The sequence below is a fragment of the Pelobates fuscus genome, chromosome 11 (assembly GCF_036172605.1).
Source record: "Pelobates fuscus isolate aPelFus1 chromosome 11, aPelFus1.pri, whole genome shotgun sequence".
Taxonomy (NCBI): domain Eukaryota; kingdom Metazoa; phylum Chordata; class Amphibia; order Anura; family Pelobatidae; genus Pelobates; species Pelobates fuscus.
In genome coordinates this window covers 30,174,945-30,199,701 of record NC_086327.1, presented here as the reverse complement: position 1 = coordinate 30,199,701, position 24,757 = coordinate 30,174,945, and positions in this window count along the sequence as shown.

The following is a 24,757-nucleotide window of genomic DNA, read 5'->3' as shown; positions in this document are numbered from 1 at the left end:
TCAATTTGTTAACCTTTCTTCATAGCTAAAATATTCAATTCCTTTTATTAATTTTGTAGCCCACCTCTACACAGCATGTTCAAGATGTGGTCTTACCAGCGATTTATAAAAAGTCCAAATGATATTCTCATCATGAGAATGAATGCCCTTTTTCATGCATGACAATTCCTTACTGGCCTTAGCCACTGCTAATTGGCATTGCACATTGTTGCAGAATTGTTTTCTATAACAATTCCCAAGTCCTTCTCGTGTGTGGTTATCTCTAATTCGCTTCCATTAAGGGTATACGTTGCTTGTGCATTCTTGACGCCAAAGTGCATAACTTTGCATTTTTCTACATTAGATTTAATCTGCCATTTGGGTGCCCAGTCCCCCAGTCTATCTAAATCCCTCTGCAGCAGAGTAATATCTTGCTCACATTGTATTACTTTACAGAGTTTTGTGTAATCTGCAAACACTGAAACATGGCATCTCAATGTTTTTTTCAAGATCATTTATAAACATGTTAAAGAGAAGGAGTCCCAAAACGGAACCTTGAGGGACATCACTTGTAACCGATGTCCAGCTTGAAAATGTACCATTAATGACAACTCTATGTACTCTATTTTTAAGCCAATGTTCTACCCAAGAACATGGATTTTCATCTAGACTGATTTCTTTGAGTTTGAACACTAATCTATTGTGTGGAACTGTATCCAAAAATAGATCACATCCACTACAACCTGATCTATACTTCTACTTACTTCTTCGTAGAATGCAATCAAATTAGTTTGACATAACCTGTGCTTCATAAAACCATACAGATTTTTGCAGATAACCATGTTCTTTTCAAGGAATTCTTTATTATTATTATTCCTTATTAACCTTTCAATTAATTTCCCAGCCACAGAAGTTAAGCTCACAGGTCTATAATTTCCGGGCAAGGATTTTTAAATAGGAAGCTACATCTACCTTCTTCCAATCCGCTGGAACACTTCCTGAAAGAAAAGAATCTTGAAAGATTAAAAACAGAGGTTCACTTATTTCCACACTTAGTTCCTTAAGTACTCATAGATGAATACTGTCAGGCCCTACCTACACATTAATTCAAAAAAAAATTTTTTTAATAAAAAATTAATGTACTTAAAATACGCTTTGGAGTTGGTTTTGCTCTCTTTTGAAGTTTAGCGAATCTAATCACCTTATTGCATACATTATTGGCTTCCTTATGTTTGACTTGTGCTGGCTCTGCCCCTGATCTGCCTCCTTGACGGTCTCAGTCAATCCTATGGGAAAGCATCGTGATTGGTTCATCGAATCACTTCTGCTGTCAGCCAAGCAGGTAGATCGTAGCTGAGACAGCAGCTGCAGACTTTAATACAAGTAAGATGTAATGCAATTGCCGCCTAAACCAATATCAGCTGCATTTTTAGGTGTAGGTGCCAATACTGTACAATTACTTGGATGAATAGGAGAAAATACGAGCTTCCTTTGGAGATGTTTCTCAGCGAAGAGACGGGCTTACAAGATGCAGCAATTTTTTTGTAAACTACTAAAGCCAGAGATAGGTTTTCTTCCAACATAACCTAAGCACAAAGCATAGGTTGTTATGGGACTAATGCAATGATGGCAAACATTTTTGAGCCTGAGTGCCCAAACTGCAACTCTAAACCAACTTATTTATCTTAAAGTACCAACACAGCAATTCAACATGAAAACAGAAGTCAGGATGTGTGCGTTATGCATATTGCATGGGTTTTTTTAATGTAACTGCTTTAATAAAATCAAAAATAGAAAAATGTTTTTCCCCCTCACCTGCTTAATATTCTTGCTGTGAGAGGGTTGTTTTTCCTGGTGATTCAATTGGTGTTAATAATAAATACCTGGTGATTCGGTGGGATTTTATAATTTGTGTGGTTTATTCATAAAGCTTTGGTAGTAAATTGGTGTTAATAATACATATCTGGTGGTTCAGAGATTTTAATAATGATTCCCTGGTGGAGTAGAATGCATGGTATGCACCTCCACCTGGTGCAGACCATTTTAATCACTCCTTCTGGTCTGGCACTCAGTGAGAAAGTCTCAGCACTCTCTAACTGTTCGAACATTGAGGGAGCAATGGCGGTGCTGACCATGTAGGTATAAAAATTATAAAAAAATATATTTTACTAAAAAAAATCAATCGTGCATCAAAGTGCCTTTTTTTTATTATATTATTACAACACCAATGTTTATTGGGTATTATGAAAGCAAAGTTAATACATCCGACGCTAGCCGTTTTCCGTAGTGGTGTGTTAATGTAAAAAGTCAACCAACCTGCAACAAAACCCAGCGGTAACAAAGATTAAAACAGCACGCCTTTTTTATGCTTAAAACAAAATATGGCTTAAACTCCTACTGTTCTGAAATTGAAGCAGCTCCGTGCAAGGACAAAATAATATTAAATTGCAAGACAAGGACAAGATGACTTTTTGTTTTTCCTCATGTGATCATTTCTTGCTTGCAATCTCCCCCCCTCCGGCATCCGAAATATATGCATTACTCCGAGAACACATTGTTTAAAAGCCTTTAATTCATGCCTCTGTGCACAGTGCATAACAATATGTTTTGTGTTATCATTTCTTACACATCTGATTAAAAATGAGACACGTAGAGGCAAATTTCATAAAGTATAAAAATGTATTGTGTGTCTTTATTTTCCTAATAAGATTACTATTGGGAAGCATTTTTAGGATGGTCACGTAGCTAATCTCATCTATAGAGTAACCTAGGAGACTACATCCACACAACTATATTGGTTCTCCAATCTAGAAGGCATTAAGAGTAACAATTTAACATTCCAATTACACATGCATCAAAACAATATCATTTAAAGTGAAACATTTTTTAATCACTAGTATTTCATCAACATCCTTCTTTGGTTTGAAATTATGTTTTTTCAGTCACTTTCCTGAAAAATGTTAAAGGGACACGTCAGGCACCAACACATATTAGGTGCAATATGTAGCTTAGGTTACAGTTAGTTACGCTGGTTGGCTGTTTGTTTTTTCTTCTTAAATTTTGTTTAGTTAAAAAAATAAATCATGATAATCATTTGTTTTGATCCGTAAGCTCACACTTTTTACCAGTTCCTCCCAGCATGCATTGCTTCCTTTTTCGTCCAAAATACTACTGCTACATGTAGTCATGACAGTTGTTTCTGGGAATTGTAGTTCAGCTTCTAGGTTTTGAACTGCAACTCCCAGAAACCCTTGCTGTGCCCATAAAGCACTGATTATGGAACAAACTACAGAAAGTTGAGTGAGCTATGTCACTTCCGAGTTAGAAGAGAGCTCCAAGCAGACACTGGAACACTAATGGTTTTGCCGCAAAAACTGGAGCTTCAAATGTGAGTTTCTTCTTCGTTATTTTTTTATTTATGATTTTTCATTGTTTATACATTATCTGTATACTAAAACAAATACCTTGAAGTGTCCCCTTAAATCTTTTGATGAATCAATGGAACAAACGTGAAATATGGAATAATTTATCCCAGGTGGCCATCTTTAGGACCAAAATCTATTATTATTAACACATATTATATCAACATTTTCCTCAACGCTTTAAAAATGTACAATAGGGTTATTTAACATGTAATTGACAAATATCATTCAGCACGCACAAGAGGTGAAGACAGCCCTGCTCAAATGAGCTTACACTCTCAGAGTATCTATCCATTTATCCCTGTTTTTACGAACTCTGTATAATCAAGTCTTTCACAGAATTCTACAGAAAAAAAATACTTAATATTAAAGAATATTTCAAACTAAAATAAAGTTGTGTTTAAATAAGGGAATAAATTATTGTGTTCTGCATCACTCATTTACCTTAGCTCATAACAGTCCTTAAAATATTCTTCCGATATTCCCACCCTGTGGCCTGAAAAGTGTTCATATTTTGCAAGGTTATCCTTGTGAATTGAGTTAAGAACGATCAGCCCTCCGACAATTTTTTGCGGTTTATTCTTGTATATTAGTCTATTCCTCTTTAAGAAATTTCTCTGGCTAAATTATAAGAATCTGATTTTGATTTGATAGAAACTCACTCAAACATAGTAAAGATTTTATACTTGAAGTGGATTTAATATACAGAAAGTATATTAGAAATAGTTGCCTTGACAATGCACCCTCTACTAAATTCTTCATAGGCAAGGATTGGGTAGGACAAAAAAGTGGTGTTGGGCACTGGGTATGTTAACAGTTGGATGGAAAGTTAAAAAAAGTTTTATTTTAAATGCAAAACCTTTTTTTTTTTTTTTTTTAATATATAGTTTACATTACATGCGGCCAGGGCATACAATGTAAATTAGTTTAAACACTGCAGTGTACAGCACAATGTAAGGGGTGCCTGACTGCTTGTACGCCTTTTCTGTAGATGCCAGAGCATGAAGGTACCGAGAGTGATAACGCCACCCTAAACACAGAAATCTGGCAGACGTAATTGGATTTTTTTTTTTTTAACCTTACCTCGATGCACTATTCACCCCGGTAGAAGCTTCAGTCGAGTTTAATGAGTGAGGGAATGAGAAACTGTCACTTTCAGAGAGAAGATAGATATAATTTAATTGCTACATTGCCACTTACAGACTGTAATATCCCAATCACATGCAATATTCAGAAGACGAAAAAAGACAAAAAAAGGCGAATTTAAGAATATAATTTTCAAGACGAATGGAGTTGGTGCATACACAGAGATTATTACAATTTAACATGTTTAATTAATAATTTAGTTTCTCTTTGAATGTTCCAAAAAAATATCGTCACCAGCAGCAGTAAAAATTTTTGGCAATCTTTTTCACACACTCACATATTGACCCGACACCGAGCAAGTGATGCCATAAATACAGAGTTGCTCATTAACTAAATGAGACAAATGGGGTCCCAAGGAATGGCCAGAATTCTGATCTCAGCCAGTTCCTGGGTTCCGCAGAGTAATGTATGATCCCTAGAAAAAAACTGCAAAGAGGGATATGCAGTAGTATAATATTTATTTATAAAACACTTTTTTAAGCATGATTTATATGTTATAAAATAATTTAATTTGGGATTTTAACCTTCAGCGTGCAGCTCTCCAGAACATAGCTCAGAGAAAATCTTAAGTTATTTTTTCTTCTAATATTTATGTTGCACATCAAAGCCTCGTCATCAAAGCAAAGCTTGCATAAAAACACAGAATCAAGGGTAAAGAAATCTTTGTAAAATGATTCCCTGTGTTTACAGTCTCCTGCAGGAACAGAGCCAATATTATATGTTAATTCCTTTTCTGTCGAATTCAAGCACTAATGGTAAACTGTCTGAAATAGGCTCTTAAGACAATATAAGTGGGTCAACTTGGAACTACATTTGGGAAGCTGTGAATATTGATTAAGCAGGATGCAAAATATTTATTCTGCACCTATTACAGCAGTATCAGCTCAATACAGATCGAGCGGATAACAGAGGGGTAGAAGGCGCAAAATCAATCTTGTAGATCTGACTTGGTAAATACTAAAACAATTAAGCAAAGTGTTTCTTTCTCATCATGAGAAAAATATACCTTTATATTACTAGTATAACAATCACGTCTATTCTTTGGTTAGCTGGAGTCTAGGTCATACGGACATCTTATAAGAGGAAGCAGTAAGCCATGTAAATGTGAAAACAGCCCACAGCTCACTAAGCTTGGATGAACTACAAATCCCATGATCTGCAGACACTCTGGATGCTGCTACAGAGGTCCCTGGCAGTTGGTTGGCTGAGAAACATGAGAGGTTTGTGATGTTGGTTAGCGCCCCCTGCTGTTAAGTATTCCAGATCTTCCTGATACAGGCATTTATTTCAGTTACCTGGCTACTTTCTATTTGTAAAATGTAACAGAAAAATGGCAATTTTTTAATTCTAATAAACTATGGAAAATACACAATAAATAGCTACTCTGTTACAGAGTAAGTCTGGAGAAGAATACGCCGCGATGCCAACGAGACACACTCTAGGGGGCACAAACTGTGTCTAGGGCTCTGTTGCGTTATATTAATTACCAACAAGAGAGCCTACAGTTTAGACTAGAACTCTCTACATGTAGATATGAATATCCATTTCACTATCTATCCTAGCTGTTCATATAAGGGTTAATTTGAATTTGGAATTGTATCTCCGATTCTCGGAAGAATTTATCCAATATCCTATTTACGGGAAAAGTACTGATTTTGAAATGTTCTTGTTAATTGTTCAAGATTTTGGTATTTGTAAATATCTGTTTTTTATCAAATATACGTGCGTTATATAACGTTTTATCCCCAACACTACACAGGTGGGAAGTTCTAGGTGTGGAAAGATTTTCCATCAGTTCCATTAATTCCTGATTTACATTTAACTTTGCTATTACTTCTGTAGAACTGAATTATGTCAGTGTGTTTCTCAAGTGTACACTCGGGACAATTTTACTTAATGTATACACCATGCCAGTAAAATCCCACAATTCCTAGCGTGCATGTGCACCGCTACGCCATACCATAGAGTGTTTGGTCTTTACTACTACGAGTTAGCACGAAGGTCTCTGAACTGGAGAGAATTGAAATCCACACCCATATGAAATGTGTTATCACACCTATGAAAGATATGTCAATTTGGGGGACAGCCTTTAACTGTAAGGAATTATATTTTGGAGGTGTTAGTTTTGTGAGGTTATAAACTGTGCGGGAAATCTGTGATTCTGTACTGCAGTGGCCAGACTGGCTGTACGACCATTTCCAGCCACAGGATAAAAAAAACCCGATGAGAATAACGTTATTATAATTTTGCTCCAAAAAACGCACTAGGGATTATTTTTGGGGGATGTCAAGCATGTTCAAGAAAGCAGGTCTATGTTCGGGGGAATTACCTCGAACATAAACTAGTTCACTAGTGCATGGACTCCTGCGAATCTATGTTTAGGGAAAATTCCCCGAACATAGATTAGCAAACTAACTACTAGAGACCAGGGCTTATTTTCGGGGAGGGCTTATATTACGAGCATCCCCAAAAATAAGCTAGTGGGATGTCTTATTTTCGGGAAAAATGGTTAACAAATTCTAGTGCATCTAGGTTATACAATTACACCAAGACCAGAAAAAAATTAAACAGGCTATTGAGAGGGGTGTAACCTTTTAGAATTTTTTTTAAATAACTGAAGATGAAGAACAAGCTTGGATCGGCTGTTAAGTAGGGTACCGCCTTTTTAGGTTTATTCAAAGACAGTTAGGTATGGTGCAGCAAAACATTGTTATGAGACGCTTTCTCCACAATCTGTAATTATGCCAACTACCATTACAGAACAGAAAAGAGAACATAACACGGTAGGTGTGGAGGAAACAGAAACCATTATCCACAAAGTGAAAAGGCCAATACTGATAAATTAATGGGGCACAGATTTACTGTTTGGTCTTATGATGGACTCCACCAAAGTCCAAAATTAGGAGCAGTGGCCTTACAAAGTGTTAACTACATAACCATCCTTTAGAACAGAAAAAAGCCATATATTTGCAAGAAATCTAATATGTTGATTCAATTCTAGAGGGAAAAAAAAAAACTAAGTATTAGAATGGCTAGCTTTAGTCAATCTCCCCCATCATATCTATGGACATAGTAAAAGGCAAGTTTGAAACCAGACTTGACTTGTGCCAAGGTCATTTCTGAACCAGTAACTGATGAAGGAAAAGATGATAATGATCAACCCAGTTCTGATTCTACTGGGCTTAGCAACATTCCCCAGCAGCATGAATCCTGCCAAGGTCAATGACGAAGAGCTGTAGGCTTCAACTAAGCTCAGCAAGAATTTTCAGCTATCCACTGGAATCAATGCTGTGAACAGTTATTGAGACATTTTGTATTTACCTAGTTCTGCTAGTTCTTGCTGTTTGATATCGAATATTCAGTCCCTATTGAATAGAATGTTCTGTTTCACTGATAGAACTTAATCAGTAAAGATAAGTTCACTTCACTGACCAGGTGCTACCAGCCAGAACAGGGGTTGCCAGGAAGTAAATCTCTAGCTATTTTCAGAAATGCAATTCCCATGATGCTTTGCCATCCGTATAGCTGGTGATGTAACCTGGGTTTGTATTTCAGCAGCTGGGAATCTACCCGTTTGCCTCTCGTGATTTAGAATCTAGATTAGTGGGTCCCAACCTTTTTGGGGGCAAGGGACACATCACTAAAGAAAAACTGTCCAAGATAAATTTAATTTTTTTCCACTTTCCAACAAATGTAAAATGTCACATTTCCTCTAAGACTTATTAGAGAGATATACATTCTTCTAGCCAAACTGACTTGTTAGCTTTAATTAATTGCCAGGTGGGAATCTCAATGTAATTGGCATTTATAAAACATATAAAAAAAAAAAAACCCCAAAAAAACACACATTTAAAGTCTGTAGTGGACCTGACATAAGTCAATGTGTTCGTGGGAAAAACCTTGAGATGACTTGAGGCACACTGGGGCACTGGGGCCACGGCGCACTGGTTGAATATCACTGATCTAGATTATTAATACGGACAATAAGTGCAGCTCATAATTGCAATTTAAAGCAGATATATTACTTTGCTTTAAATGGCCCTGTTGATTTTAACCAAACCATGACCACTAACCACTAAAAGGCTGATTATAGTGTTTTCTATATAGAGTAATATTTTTTTGAATTTACAACTTGTACAAATTAAGAGCTGTGTGAAAATTATAAACCTCCTACAGATATTCAAAAGGTTTTTAAAAATGCTTTACATGAATGACCATTTTATTGCTTCCAGATCGATTCCTCTGGTGCACTGAGAGTTACACAATCTAAAAGATTTCAACAGGGAAATTGCATAGTATGCAGACAAGACAAAGGAATAAATATTCTGCTTACAGAAAATGTACAATAATACGTACTAACTGTGTTTCTGTAAGGGGTACTGCAACTTAGCCATTTACAAAGAGGTACTCCAGGATGGAAATGGCCACACAAATGCATGTAAGCCAAGGCACTGAAAAGGCAGACCCCCAGATGTTGTATAACTGAACGAACAACTCCCATGATGCTTCGCCAGCCACAAAGCTTTATGAATGTCATAGATCTACCCACAGAAATATATTTTAGGTTCCCCTGCTATATCATGCTATTTTAAATAACATGATATTTTTACGTCCGTTTAGTTTAGTGCAGAGGTCCAGCTACCCTCAGACTATAAAATCACTGAATCATCTCATGTAAATCTTTTGTATCCAAGAAAAAAAAAGCTGAGCATATTCCATAAACCTCTGTCCATATGGGATATGTAGTTCAGCTTTAGGGCAGTTTTGTTCATTAAAAGACATGAAAGAAACTGGGACTCTATGGTGATCTATCAACTTGTCACATAGCTCCATTTGATTGGTTTGTTTCTATGAATGTTAGTTGTGTCCATAGCAGCGTCTCCCTCATTGAAGTTAAGGTTGGGGACTTGTATTCTGATTGTATGTTATGAGCTATTATATGCTCAAATATTGGGATTTGATTAAAATAGTTTATTATTCTATTCTGCTAACCTTTTCCATTCACTCCCACATTTTCTTGATAAGCATTTATTTGTGGATTGAAGGCAACATGTTTCAATACATTGATTGGTAGGGTGTACATAAAGATGTTTTTAGGAATGATTTTCCCCACTCAACTACCTGTAACTAAAAGCACACACACACACACCAAATGGGACAGCATTTTCAGAAAGATTACACTTAAGCATACATGCCTAGACTTTAATACTGTGACAAAAACTGGAGGTTTTAAAGTAACACTCCAGCTTTATAAAAAAATAAATAAATAAACGTTAATAACACTGGAATTTGGATTACAGTTACTGTTGGAATGTTGATTTAGATAACTGCCCCCTACCCCTCCACTCCCCTAATGATGAAGCCATTTCCCTCTAATCGAGCTTTCCCGCTGCAGTCCCATACCCCAGCTCTGCTCCAGCACTAGTGATGAAATTCTGGTAAATCCAATGCTTCACACAAAGAAGCAAAGATATAGGCAGTAAATGCCACTCTGAAGCAGTCATGCTTCTCATAGAAAAGTACTGAGATCAATGCCCCTCTACGAGAAGCCCTCACTTCCTCCATGAACTAGCACCCATTGACAGTGAGAAAGAGAACCCTGCTGGCTGTGTAGTTCACAGCTGGGAGGGCCCAACTCAGGACCTTAATATAAGAGCAGATATCTCGATATTGGCACTTTTATAAAGTAGAAAAGAAGGGACACTGTGTAGAGTGTTCCTTTAACTAGTGCTGAACGGGCTCCTGAAAACAATGTTCTATTAGTTTTGTAAAATAAAGCCTCCGTTTTGAAGTTCTGGAACCATAGCAGCATAGGTGTATGTGCCCTTAAAGGGACACTATAGTCAACAGAACAACTACAGCTTATTGAATTTGTTCTGGTGAGTAGAATCATTTTTTTGCTGTAAACACTGTAAACACTGTCTTTTCAGAGAAAATGCAGTGTTTACATTACAGCCTAGTGATAACCGCACTGGCCACTCCTCAGATGGCTGTTAGAGATCCTGCCTAAAATGCATCCAAACATTCAGTATCTCCTCCCTCTGCATGCAGACACTGAACTTTCCTCATAGAGATTCATTGTTTCAATTCATCTCTATGAGGAGATGCTGATTGGCCAGGGTTGTGTTTGAATCATGCTGGCTCTGCCCCTGATCTGCCTCTTTGTCAGTCTCAGCCAATCCTATGGATAAGTATTGTGATTGGATCAAGCTGCCACTTCTGGTGATGTCAGCAGACTGCTTGTTTTTTTTAGGCAAATAGCATGCAGATCTACAGCTTCTGGCTTGAATACAGTAAGATTTTGCTATATTTATGGAGGCATGAGGGGTCCAGGGGGGCTAGATGGTAGTTTTGTGTTCCTGACCCTATAGTGATCCTTTAAAATATGCATATGGGCCCACATATATAAAATTTTAGTGTACTTTTCCAGTGGTGCGAACTCAAAAGAATTATATATCCATATATCAGTAATTAGTAAGATCTATAAAATACTCATACAGTATAGATACTTAAAAGTGACAGAGCCTCTTTAAAGAATGTTTAAAGAATTGATCTCAAAATACTACTGGCCATATGTCTGTGAATCTGACAACTTGATGTAGTTGGTTGATCTCAAGTAAATCACTTTGTAACACATTATGTTACAGAGCTAGTTACACTCTGCGAGTCCGGTTTGTTTGAGCAAAACCGTTAGGGCGAACATATTTTCACCCTGCTAAATAGGCAGAGGACAGTCCTCCAAAGTACACTACGTAACACTCACATAGACAGCCTTTAAAGATCACTTTGGACAATACATTGACATAAAAAGAACAAAGAAACATGTATTCCTAACACTATAGTGTTCCCCTACCTATGTAGGTGCCCACCCCCCATGCAGTGGTTTAAAAGATAAAATTGACTTATCTTACAACACGGGGCTGCTGCTCCACCTCTTTGGCTGAGATCACCAAGACTGAGGAGCTCAACCAATCCAATGCTTCTCCACAGGGAAGCATTAAGAGGCTTGTGCGCATGGGCCTCAGTAGTATAACCAACAGTTACGAGAAGAATCTTAACGTAACATAACTAGTTTCCGGTAAACTGGCCGTGATATAAGCTATGCTATGGTAACATGCATCTGGTAGGAAATATAAATTTCCAGCAACAATTTGTTACTTTTTGCAATTACAAACAAATACAAATTTAGACATATAGCTTAGCTATTTTTTCCCAGATTCACAATATTGTGAATCTGAATAAACAAAATGTGCAATTCTTGCGTCCATTGTCCACATTTCCTGAATAAACCTAATTTTTTAAACATACAAAGATTAAACAAGCAAAGGCAAATAAATAAATAAACGATAAATAAATACATCCAGCTATAGAGTTCATGACTTTATGGATTTCCCTTTTAAAAACTCTTTATGTCCTGTGCGTAAGCTGTGAATATTATTCATATTAGGGCTTATTCACTAAGCAATGAACGGTCATCAGGCAATAAACAAATAGGATTAAATACATATGCAACGTTCACCTCAAGCTACAATATCCTCTATGGCGCTCAACATATAATGTATCAGAGAGGTCAATTATAGATTAGTTATTTTAAGAGCTTCTTTGATAATAGTTCTGTCCTGCTCCTGCCCATCTCTTTAATCTTGTCTGGGTGCACTTTCTCAATCCTAAACCTTTTCCATGCCACCAACACATTGGCTTTATCCATGTCAGAATGGAGTGACATTTATCTCACACTTATTGGAATAACTTCCTGTTCTCCTGCTCTACCAGTCACTCAATTGTCACAAAGACTTCTTTGCAGACAACTGATTGACAGGATTTTCTCTTTTTTATTTTATATGACAGGAGGTGAGGGGTTGGTCCATGTGTCCATGATGCCAACGTGCCTGCCCACAAAGTGGGGCATCATTCCAGGGCACATCTGCGTCAGGATGACAGTGTTCCCAACAGGACATACAGTCATGGCTGCCCATCTGTCAGGCACTGTCGATGGGTTTGCATATGGGCTTAAATGTTGTGAAAATGATTAAAAGTGCAGCATGAGCAGAAATAATCATGTGCTCACGCTATAATTTCAATCAGTACTCTCAAAACCAGTTGCAAGTGCCATTCTGTCAGGTGATCAGGAAGGCAAAAATCATGTCAGCTCTTCATTAGTTGACTGTTAATGGAGGCTGGAACACTCTGGGGGACAAAATGCAGAACAGCGACAAGATAACAAAATGCAATTCTGAATTTAAAGGACCACTCTAGGCACCCAGACCACTTCAGCTTAATGAAGTGGTCTGGGTGCCAGGTCCAGCTAGGGTTAACCCATTTTTTTATAAACATAGCAGTTTCAGAGAAACTGCTATGTTTATAAATTGGTTAAGCCTTCCCCCTAATACTCTAGTGGCTGTCTCATTGACAGCCGCTAGAGGCGCTTGCGTGATTCTCACTGTGAAAATCACAGTGAGAGCACGCAAGCGTCCATAGGAAAGCATTGTAAATGCTTTCCTATGCGACCGGCTGAATGCGCGCGCAGCTCTTGCCGCACGTGCGCATTCAGCCGACGGGGCGGAGAGCTCCCCGCCCAGCGCTGGAAAAAGGTAAGTTTTAACCCTTTTCCCCTTTCCAGAGCTGGGCGGGAGGGGGACCCTGAGGGTGGGGGCACCCTCAGGGCACTCTAGTGCCAGGAAAACAAGTATGGTTTCCTGGCACTAGAGTGGTCCTTTAAGGTCAAAATAGCAGAAGAGGAAAAAATATCTAATCAAGCTGGTTTTCCAGCTGGGGGACTGTGGTCTTCCTCTAACTTCAAGTTATAGAACAATATTGAAGTGAAATCTGATAAACCATTTCATATTCTGCAACTTACTTAAAATGACGAGAAAGTTACCAAAATAAGTAAAGCATGTTTACTATCTGCCTTTCTGGTTAGAGCAGTTACAATGTAAGGATCCAATAATTCAAAATCCTGCGGCAACTAAAGCAGCCATATTGTGTTTCTTTGAGATATCAGCAGTTTTTTGTTTTTTTTAAACTGAGAACATTAATTTTAATATAAACAAGGATTTTCTAATTGCGTTGGTTAAAGCCAAATCTTGCTACATAATTTGAATATTGCAAGTCAGCAAGTTATGAAAGACAAATATACATATATTTTAATAAGAAATTAGGCCCAAACAGGTATATCAAAGGGGTAGGTGTGGCACCTTTGTGATTCTTCCGATATATATGGAATAGAAAACAGACCCACAAAAAAAAGCAATTTCAACATTCTGTCTCTTATTCATTCACACGATTCTCTTTAATTGGGTGGGCTGCCCTGGGTGACTGGATTACAAGGCACAGAAATACAGAATATACTGCACTGGCCAACCTTCCATTCAGCTGCTCCACCTTAAACTGCCCTCAATTGGTTTACAAATAAAACACTTTTTAATTGGACATCTACAGCAGGCTGCTGCTTGATTCCTGCTTTTGGGGATTATACCACTTCAAGCTGTACTATAGGAGCCAATATAGGAGGGTCCTTAACATGTGAGTGCAATACTTTATTGATATTAATACTAAGCGTGACATACTACACTATATTATTTTCTCTGTTCTACCCTATACGTCTGACAAGTATATCCACTACCATAAAGATGGCTTGCTGTATCACTATCACACTATATCATTAGGCGGAGATTATTCCGCCCAAACACACAAGTTGGAGCTGAATTGAAGCTCAAGAAAAGTGTGAGTGTTCCTTTTGCCTACTATAATTCTTCCAAGAATATTAAGATATACTACACTATCTGTTTTTTTTCCCATCTGTTTCTTATTACATATATATCCGAAGAATCCCAAAGGCGCCACACATACCCCTTTGCTATACCTGACTTTACCTTTACCGGATAATAGAAACACCGGATTTGTGTGTTAGGCTGTCCCACTGAACTGCACCAGTATCTACAAGCGCTGAATTACTTCTCCTCTTTTTCCAACTTATAAACAGGCTACTTTACCTTATTAGCTTATATTCCTGAAAGCAATGACAAGCAGTAGGAGAATGATAATTGGTTTCCTGTGGTTCAGTTCTTTTTTTTAATCTAAACTCACTATGTAGATAACCTATATAGCAAGTTACACAGTATTATTCAAAAACAGAACTGTCGGAATTCACTGTATTCAAATGCAAAATGTAGGTTAAAACAATCCCTAACTGAAAAAACAGCAGAATTAAAAACATTTTTATTCTTCAGCTATTTGGACTAGAATGAGCAAATTCAGAGTCAATTCCCAAACATTTATAGATTAGTGAAAGACGGTGTTGGAGAGAGGCGAGAAAAAGAAGCACGTGAATTTAAATTAGTTTTGTTTTTGCCATTCGGAAGAACATTTCATAAGGATAAATGGCCTCTCCAATCTGTCTAATGCAACATTCATAAGAATTAAAATAAAAAATAAAAAAATGAGTTAGAAGTGAAATTATACAGCACTATTCTACTGGATTGTTATTAAGTTGCTACAGGTGCAAGGGAGCAAAAGGTCTGGATGTTTAAGTGAATATTCTCATATTGCACAGAGTTAAACAGCACTTGTCAATGTGGATATACAGGTGATACTCGAAAAATTAGAATATTGTGCAAAAGTTCATTTATTTCATCAATGCAACGTAAAAGGGGAAACTAATATATGAGATAGACGCATTACATGCAAAGCAAGATAGTTCAAGCCGTGATTTGTCATAAGTGCAATGATTATGGTTTACAGCTCATGAAAACCTCAAATCCACAATCTCAGTAAATTAGAATATTGTGAAAAGGTGCAATATTCTAGGTTCACAGTGTCCCACTCTAATCAGCTAAGTAAGCCATAACACTTGCTAAGGGTTTCTGAGCCTTTAACCCCTTAAGGACACATGACGTGTGTGACACGTCATGATTCCCTTTTATTCCAGAAGTTTGGTCCTTAAGGGGTTAAATGGTCTCACAGTCTGGTTCAGTAGGAATCACAATCATGGGGAAGACTGCTGACCTGACAGTTGTGCAGAAAACCATCATTGACACCCTCCATAAGGAGGGAAAGCTTCAAAAGGAGATTGCGAAGGAAGTTGGATGTTCCCAAAGTGCTGTATCAAAGCACATTAATAGAAAGTTATGTGGAAGGGAAAAGTGTGGAAGAAAAAGGTGCACAAGCAGCAGGGATGACCGCAGCCTGGAGAGGATTGTCAGGAAAAGGCCATTCAAAAGTGTTGGGGACTTTCACAAGGAGTGGACTGACGCTGGAGTCAGTGCATCAAGAGCCACCACACACAGACGGATCCTGGACATGGGCTTCAGATGTCGTATTCCTCTTGTCAAGCCGCTCCTGAACAACAAAACGTCAGAAGCATCTTACCTGCGATAAAGAAAAGCAGACCTGGTCTTTTGCTCAGTGCTTCAAAGTCCTCTTTTCTGATAAGAGAAACTTTTGCATCTCATTTGGAAACCAAGGACCCAGAGGAAGAATGGAGAGGCACACACTGCAAGATGCTTGAAGTCCATAGTGAAGTTTCCACAGTCTGTGTTGATTTGGGCAGCCATGTCATCTGCTGGTGTTGGTCCACTGTGCTTCATTAAGTCCAGGGTCAACACAGCCATCTACCAGGAGATTTTGGAGCACGTCATGCTTCCTTCCACAGACAAGCTAAATGGGGATGCTGACCTCATTTTCCAGCAGGACTTGGCACCTGCCCACACTGCCAAAAGCACCAAAGCCTGGTTCAATGACCGTGTGATTACTGTGCTTGATTGGCCAGCAAACTCGCCTGACCTAAATCTCAGAGAATCTATGGGGCATTGCCAAGAGAAAGATGAGAGACATGAGACCTAACAATGCAGAAGAGCTGAAGACAGCTATTGAAGCATCCTGGTCTTCCATAACACCTCAGCAGTGCCACAGGCTGATAGCTTCCATGCCACGCCACATTGAGGCAGTAATTGCTGCAAAAGGGGCCCAAACCAAGTACTGAGTCCATATGTATGCTTATACTTTTCAGAGGTCCGATATTGTTCTATGTACACTCCTTGTTTTATTGATTGCATGTAATATTCTAATTTACCGAGATTGTGGATTTGAGGTTTTCATGAGCTGTAAGCCATAATCATCGCACTTATGACAAATCACGGCTTGAACTATCTTGCTTTGCATGTTATGCGTCTATCTCATATATTAGTTTCCCCGTTTACGTTGCATGACTGAAATAAATTAACTTTTGCTCGATATTCTAATTTTTCAAGTATCACCTGTACACCCCCTGTGTTAACTGCCATCAATGTGAACATGTACTAATTTGCAATGTATGTCAGGCATCCAAATTCTGCGGGTACCAACCACTCGTGGCCCTGACCTCATTCCTATTTCAATCAACAAAAAATAAAATAGAAGAGTCATGACTGCTTGAAGTGTGACATAGCTTTCCATGTGCAGATCCAAATGACAAGCACAGTTTAAGTGCCAGTCAATCATAATTAAGGCCTAGCACATAAATTCTGTTTGTCGTTTGAAGGGTTCCATAAAGGGTACACCTAACTTCATGCAGTCATGCCTCCTCCATTTTATCCTTTGTAAATCAATGGTAACATTGTCAGGGTGCTCAATACATTAAGGCAGAATGATTTTTAAATTCAATTGTTTATATATTTTTTTTTTATATATTCTTCTACAACACAATGACAAACTTAAAATTAGCTTTAAGTTATGCTTTTATTGGGGGCGGGGCATGGCAGCCGAACTAACCAGACGTGCAAGCAGAGAGCTCTGGCAAAAAGCGATGATTTTTAAGCAAATATATGCCAAAAACCTGAATTGAGTGGCTCAGCTCGGCAATACAGTAGGGCTGAATCGAGTGGTGACCCGTGGACACATGCCCGGACAAACGCTGGAACTGATATTCCACACTCCACAAACGAGGCCTACCAAGGAAAGCGGCCTAACGGCTGGGAGAGGCGGCCGCTCTCCTGCCATGGGGACGCAAACAGAAACAGCTCTCCTGACGACCCGCATCCCCCCTCTATGGACCGGTGGGGGTTATCCCGGTCCCCGCTGGGGAAGCCGAAAGACCTACACCCCTGACACATCTCGACCGGAAAGCGGACCGCATGTCGAGCCCAAAATGGCCGACGAGCACCATCCCTCGCAGCTTTACGAAAGCCTAGCAACACGAGCATGGAAAGAGCGCTTTGAAGCTCAATTTGCCAAAATATGCCAGGACTTCTGGAAGCGAGTGGCGCACAACTCCACACGCACTGCTGAGTCTGCCACACAGGAAGAGAGAGCTGGACTAGCGACCTCTCAACCCACACCACAAGAAGCAAAGAGGAGCCCGCAACGACGGGCCCACCAGCGAACCCATCAAGCACCAAAGCAAGCTGCGGCACAGCGCCTGCCAACAAGCGGGACCCCGCCTCGCAGCCACTTCAACACACGGCACTCACAGAAGCGAAGACCCCATACAAACACGCCACGCAGTTTGAGACCTCAGACCTGGTGCACTCACCCACGGGCGCAGAGAGGGCATGGCGGCCTGGACTCAGCTACCGGACTCTGGGGCGGAAAGATCGGAGAGGTACCTGATAGCACTGACATGTGCGACTGGCGGCTCTATCAACTGCAGAATGATGGGCTCATATTTCCGGGACTCAGCAGACTGCCTCCAAGGGGCATTGGATAGGCTGCCTCTGGTTATGGCCACAAGCCATTAAATATACGACTTATCCTCCACACGTTATTTGCATGTCCCCTTCCCTATTACCTCCAACCAAAAACGGCAACTAACCTCTAACCAGCCACTCTCCATGTCAGCATTAAGGGTCACGAAAATCACACTGGGGGGCACCAGGCTCATGGAGCCACCCCTCGGATTCCGCAATCCTAATTACCCAGCGGCTACCAAACGCCTAGCCTGCTTTGCTCTTCTGCACACTCACTCATCTTTTAGCCCACATGAAGGATAGATCTTCTTAAGGTAGCTACTGCCTGGCCTATCCAGCCGACATGTGTGCTTAGACATCCACCAATCTACAGTAACCTAATGCAACGTAGTTAGAAAACGTTTATGTTCAATCTGTTCCTAGTAAGCTTGTTTATATAAATGTGAGTCAAGCGATAATAACTTTAAAAAAAAATGTGCAAAGTTCCTTCCACTGCCTAATTAATGTAAAGCTTTGTTTAACTATGTACACTCAGGCTGCTGTGGCATGAAGTGCTATATGTGATTTTCAATGCACAAATAAAATAAAGAATGGAAAAAAAAAAAAAGTTATGCTTTTGTTTCTCCATAATTGTCAGTAGGTTTTCGTTTTTTTAAAGGGACTCTATAGTCACCATATAAAAGCAAGAAAGACAGGTCCCCCAGCCTTCCTTCTTGCTTTTATATGAACTTTCATTAATTAAAAAAAAAAAAAAATCGGTGTTTTTATATTAAAAACTTACCTCCGTTCCAGCGCCGAGCTCCCCGCTAGGCCGCGCCCCCTTTTTCGTCAAAATGACGAAATCGCGGGGCCCAATGGGACGGCTTCGCGCTGGACCAATCGCGTTCTTCATAGAGAGGCATTGAATGCCGCCCTATGAAGAACCTGAGCGCTTTACCGCGCATGTGCGCGGAATGCGCGTTCGCAAGCTGAGCTGTCTGACTGACAGCTCAGCTCGCTTTCTAAAATTATCAATAAGGGGGGGGACCTACTGTCCCCCCCCGGCCCCCACCCCTGAGCGGCGGGTGGGGGCCCTAAAATTATCAATAAGGGGGGGACCTACTGTCCCCCCCCGGCCCCCACCCCTGTGCGGCGGGTGGGGGCCCTAAAATGATCAATGAGGGGGGGGACCTACTGCCCCCCCCGGCCCCCACCCCTGAGCGGCGGGTGGGGGCCCTAAAATTATCAATAAGGGGGGGGGGACCTACTGTCCCCCCCCGGCCCCCACCCCTGTGCGGCGGGTGGGGGCCCTAAAATTATCAATGAGGGGGGGGACCTACTGCCCCCCCGGCCCCCACCCCTGAGCGGCGGGTGGGGGCCCTAAAATTATCAATAAGGGGGGGACCTACTGTCCCCCCCCCCGGCCCCCACCCCTGTGCGGCGGGTGGGGGCCCTAAAATTATCAATGAGGGGGGGGACCTACTGTCCCCCCCCCGGCCCCCACCCCTGAGCGGCGGGTGGGGGCCCTACAATTATCAATAAGGGGGGGGACCTACTGTCCCCCCCCCGGCCCCCACCCCTGTGCGGCGGGTGGGGGCCCTAAAATTATCAATGAGGGGGGGGACCTACTGTCCCCCCCCCGCCCCCACCCCTGAGCGGCGGGTGGGGGCCCTACAATTATCAATAAGGGGGGGACCTACTGTCCCCCCCCGGCCCCCACCCCTGTGCGGCGGGTGGGGGCCCTAAAATTATCAATAAGGGGGGGACCTACTGTCCCCCCCCGGCCCCCACCCCTGTGCGGCGGGTGGGGGCCCTAAAATTATCAATAAGGGGGGGGACCTATTGTCCCCCCCCGGCCCCCACCCCTGAGCGGTGGGTGGGGGCCCTAAAATGATCAATAAGGGGGGGACCTACTGTCCCCCCCGGCCCCCACCCCTGAGCGGTGGGTGGGGGCCCTAAATACAAAGGGGGGGGGGACCCTAGTTAACCCTCCCCCCCCCCCCCCAAAAAAAAAATATCTCCCTACCTACCCCCCTCACCCTAAAAATAATGAGGGGGGACCATTAACTAAAAACCTGTAAAAAAGAAAAAATGAGATAAAATCAACTTACCATTCGATGTTTTCTTTCTTCTAAAATCTTCTTTCTTCAGCCCCAAAAAAGGCCAAATAAAAATCCATAATAACCGACGCAATTAAAAAAAAAAAAAAAAAAAATCCATCTTCACCCATGGAGGGCTCCGCGCAGACTGAGCTCCGCAGGGTGGGGAAGGCTTATAAAGCCTTGCCCCGCCCTGCAATTAGGCTAAGAACACTCTGATTGGTGGGTTTGAGCCAATCAGAGTGCTCTTTGTCATTTTACAAGCGTGGGAAAGTTTTTTGGAATTTTCCCACGCTTGTAAAATGACACAGAGCACTGTGATTGGATGGATTTCAAGCCATCCAATCACAGTGCTCTGTGTCATTTTACAAGCGTGGGAAAGTTCTTTGGAATTTTCCCACGCTTGTAAAATGACACAGAGCACTGTGATTGGATGGATTTCAAGCCATCCAATCACAGTGCTCTTTGTCATTTTACAAGCGTGGGAAAGTTCTTTGGAATTTCCCCACGCTTGTAAAATGACACAGAACTTTCCCACGCTTGTAAAATGACACAGAGCACTGTGATTGGATGGCTTGAAATCCATCCAATCACAGTGCTCTGTGTCATTTTACAAGCGTGGGAAAATTCCAAAGAACTTTCCCACGCTTGTAAAATGACACAGAGCACTGTGATTGGATGGCTTGAAATCCATCCAATCACAGTGCTCTGTGTCATTTTACAAGCGTGGGAAAATTCCAAAGAACTTTCCCACGCTTGTAAAATGACACAGAGCACTGTGATTGGATGGCTTGAAATCCATCCAATCACAGTGCTCTGTGTCATTTTACAAGCGTGGGAAAATTCCAAAGAACTTTCCCACGCTTGTAAAATGACAAAGAGCACTCTGATTGGTTTAAACCCACCAATCAGAGTGTTCTTAGCCTAATTGCAGGGCGGGGCAAGGCTTTATAAGCCTTGCCCACCCTGCGGAGCTCAGTCTGCGCGGAGCCCTCCATGGGTGAAGATGGATTATTTTTTTTGCGCTCGGTTTTTTTTTTTTTTAATTGCGTCGGTTATTATGGATTTTTATTTGGCCTTTTTTGGGCTGAAGAAAGAAGATTTTAGAAGAAAGAAAACATCGAATGGTAAGTTTTTTTTATCTCTTTTTATTTTTTTATTTTTTTACAGGTTTTTAGTTAATGTTCCCCCCCTCATTATTTTTAGGGTGAGGGGGGTAGGTAGGTAGATAATTTTTTTTTGGGGGGGGGGGGGGGAGGGTTAACTAGGGTCCCCCCCCCCTTTGTATTTAGGGCCCCCACCCACCGCTCAGGGGTGGGGGCCGGGGGGGGACAGTAGGTCCCCCCCTTATTGATAATTTTAGGGCCCCCACCCGCCGCACAGGGGTGGGGGCCGGGGGGGGACAGTAGGTCCCCCCCTTATTGATAATTTTAGGGCCCCCACCCGCCGCACAGGGGTGGGGGCCGGGGGGGGACAGTAGGTCCCCCCCTTATTGATAATTTTAGGGCCCCCACCCGCCGCACAGGGGTGGGGGCCGGGGGGGACAGTAGGCCCCCCCCCTTATCGATAATTTTAGGGCCCCCACCCACCGCTCAGGGGTGGGGGCCGGGGGGGGACAATAGGTCCCCCCCTTATTGATAATTTTAATTTTAGGGCCCCCACCCGCCGCACAGGGGTGGGGGCCGGGGGGGGGGGACAGTAGGTCCCCCTTATTGATAATTTTAGGGCCCCCACCCGCCGCACAGGGGTGGGGGCCGGGGGGGGGACAGTAGGTCCCCCCCTTATTGATAATTTTAGGGCCCCCACCCGCCGCACAGGGGTGGGGGCCGGGGGGGGACAGTAGGTCCCCCCCCTTATTGATAATTTTAGGGCCCCCACCCGCCGCACAGCGGTGGGGGCCGGGGGGGGGGAAGGAGAGTAGGTCTCCCCCTTATTGATAATTTTAGGGCCCCCACCCGCCGCACAGGGGTGGGGGCCGGGGGGGACAGTAGGCCCCCCCCCTTATCGATAATTTTAGGGCCCCCACCCACCGCTCAGGGGTGGGGGCCGGGGGGGGACAATAGGTCCCCCCCTTATTGATAATTTTAATTTTAGGGCCACCACCCGCCGCACAGGGGTGGGGGCCGGGGGGGGGGGACAGTAGGTCCCCCTTATTGATAATTTTAGGGCCCCCACCCGCCGCACAGGGGTGGGGGCCGGGGGGGGGGGACAGTAGGTCCCCCCCTTATTGATAATTTTAGGGCCCCCACCCGCCGCACAGGGGTGGGGGCCGGGGGGGGACAGTAGGTCCCCCCCCTTATTGATAATTTTAGGGCCCCCACCCGCCGCACAGCGGTGGGGGCCGGGGGGGGGGGGGAAGGAGAGTAGGTCTCCCCCCCCCCCCCCCCTTCAACCACTATTGTGGACAGTCAGCTCCCTGTGGGTTCGGGCTTCAGCTGTCAGCTGAAGCTGAAGCTGTCAGCTGAAGCCACGCCCGCAGCAGTGCTGACAGGCTATCAGCACACAAAGCGCGTTCACAGTGCTTTGTGTGCTGATAGCCCGTCTGATGCATTCACCCAGAATGCATCGGACGAGAGGCCTTTTTAGGGCCTCTGAACTCGGAAGTCCCTCTGGTGGCCGTCTGATTGACTGCAACAAGAGGTGTTCCAAGCTTCCAATGTAAACACTGCATTTTCTCAGAAAATACAGTGCTTACAAGAAAAAGGCTCCGGGTAGCTGTAGCACTCACCTGAACAACCTCATTAAGCTGAAGTTGTTCAGGTGACTATAGTGTCCCTTTAATTTACATGACACGTCTGTCTGTTGAGGCACAACCAAAACATGCCATGCAAATTTAAATGTAAACCTTGCTATTATGCGTGCTTATGGCATGAATTAGGGAATGCCCGAGCATGCAAGTGTTCCTTGGGCATTGCTGAACATAGGACACCCTGAACACTGAAGTGACAGACGTATATATTTTTATTTTACGTACCTCCACAGCCCTATTCACCTAGTAAACGCTTCAATATGGTTTACGAGAGTACATTTCAATGAATACAAATAAGGCGCAACCTAGTAATACCCACATTTATAACTTCTGCCTATTACAAATAAAGGCAAACAGATAAAAGTGACAAGTAAACAAAGAAAGTCAGCAGTGACAAATGGTGGAAAAGACTATGCAAAATGATTTACCTGCTTTAGTTGCCATTGTACAAATAGCAGAATTTTATGTTTAAGACTTTTCCCATGCTTTACAACTAGAACATTTTCCTTAATTAAACAGGAAAAATATAACCAAAACCAGCATAAATTAAGTTTGTTGTTTTTTCTGCATGCAAGACAAACACAATGTAATATTGAGACTGGTGATTTTCAAGTCACAAACTAAAAAAATGACAGACAGAGAAATGACTAGACTAGACAAACCAAACTGCATATCTGTAGACTACCCCTAAATGTCCAACGTCCCTGCAAGAGAACGTTCAAAATATGTTATTTAGAAACATAGAATGTGACGGCAGATAAGAACCATTCGGCCCATCTAGTCTGCCCAGTTTTCTAAATACTTTCATTAGTCCCTGGCCTTATCTTATAGTTAGGATAGCCTTATGCCTATTCCACGCATGCTTAAACTCCTTTACTGTGTTAACCTCTACCACTTGCACTTATCCACATTAAATGTCAGCTGCCACAACTCTGACCATTTTTCTAGTTTACCTAAATCATTTTCCATTTGGCTTATCCCTCCTGGAACATCAACCCTGTTACATATCATCCACAAAAAGACACACCTTACCATCAAGACCTTCTGCAATATCACTAATAAAAATATTAAAGAGAATGGGTCCAAGTACAGATCCCTGAGGTACCCCACTGGTGACAAGCCCAAGCTTTGAATATACTCCATTGACTACAACCCTCTGTTGCCTGTCACTCAGCCACTGCCTAACCCATTCAACAATATTGGAATCCAAACTTAAATATTGCAGTTTATTGATAAGCCTTCTATGTGCAACAGTGTCAAAAGCCTTACTGAAATCTAGGTAAGCAATGTCTACTGCACCACCCTGATCTATAATTTTAGTTACCCAATCAAAAAAATCAATAAGATTAGTTTGGCATGATCTCCCTGAAGTAAACCCATGTTGCCTCTGATCTTGAAATCCATGTGTTTTTAGATGTTCAACAATCCTATCCTTTAACATGGTTTCCATTACTTTCCCCACTACTGAAGTAAGGCTTACTGGCCTATAGTTGCCCGACTCCTCCCTATTACCTTTCTTGTGAATGGACACAACATTCGCTAACTTCCAATCTTCTGGGACTACTCCTGTTAACAATGATTGGTTGAATAAATCTGTTAATGGTTTTGCTAGTACACCACTAAGCTCTTTTAATAGCTTTGGGTGTATTCCATCAGGTCCCATTGACTTATTTGTCTTTACTTTTGACAGTTGAAATAGAACCTCTTCCTCTGTAAACTCAC